The 879-nt window shown below is 46.6% G+C and overlaps 1 pseudogene; it reads right to left on the bottom strand.

Moving 5' to 3' along the window:
- Positions 1-467: 467 nt before the first annotated feature.
- Positions 468-585, bottom strand: LOC124597497 (annotated as a pseudogene).
- Between the last annotated feature and the right edge of the window lie 294 nt (positions 586-879).

Here is an 879-nt window from a genome sequence, read left to right as displayed (position 1 = left end):
TTATTCTTATAACAATATCTAGGTTAACACAGAAGATAAAGTATATGACCAGAAAAGAAAATTTGGATGATAGAGAAAGTCGTGTTGAAGAGAAATAAAAATTATCAGCAAAAAAGTGCCCTATTAATAGTCCTCGAATTAGACTCCAGGACAGTTCCGAACCCGCAGCCAAGCCAAGAAAACTGAAATAACCCGTCAACAGAGTGACAACCAAACAAATAAATTAATATTAATATTGATAAGGCCACAATATTTCCCATAAAAAAGCACTCCGTCTTCAGGCCACGAGTGGCCTACCGGGTTCATCCGACCGCCGTGTCATCCTCAGTGGAGGATGCGGATAGGAGGGGCGTGGGGTCAGCACACCACTCTCCCGGCCGTTATGATGGTATTCTTGACCGAAGCCGCTACTATTCGGTCGAGTAGGTCCTCAATTGGCATCACGAGGCTGCGTGCACCCAGAAAAATGGCAACAACGCATGGCGGCCAGGATGGTCACCCATCCAAGTGCCAACCACGCCCGACAGTGCTTAACTTCGGTGATCTCACGGGAACCGGTGTATCCACTGCGGCAAGGCCGTTGCCCGCAATGTTTCCCATAGCGTTCCGAAATGCTGTCTCTGCTGATCAGCAGAATTGCAAACAATCATTGCTAGAGACGCGTTAGAATTCTATAATGAATAAGTCCATTCCCCTAGATTCCAGGGCCTCCTTTTGCCGCCTCTCTTGCGGACGTCTATGCTGACAAGATATATAAGGGAAGCAAAGACGTATGGGGAATAATTCTAGCGACGATACTGGCAGAAGATGGAGAAATCCAGAGGACTTGCTTGATGAAGTGACAGACCAAGAAACAGAAGTCGACAGAGAAGATATAGG

Source organism: Schistocerca americana, chromosome 2 (assembly GCF_021461395.2).
Source record: "Schistocerca americana isolate TAMUIC-IGC-003095 chromosome 2, iqSchAmer2.1, whole genome shotgun sequence".
NCBI classification, from domain to species: Eukaryota; Metazoa; Arthropoda; class Insecta; order Orthoptera; family Acrididae; genus Schistocerca; species Schistocerca americana.
This window is presented reverse-complemented; position numbering and strand designations above follow the sequence as displayed.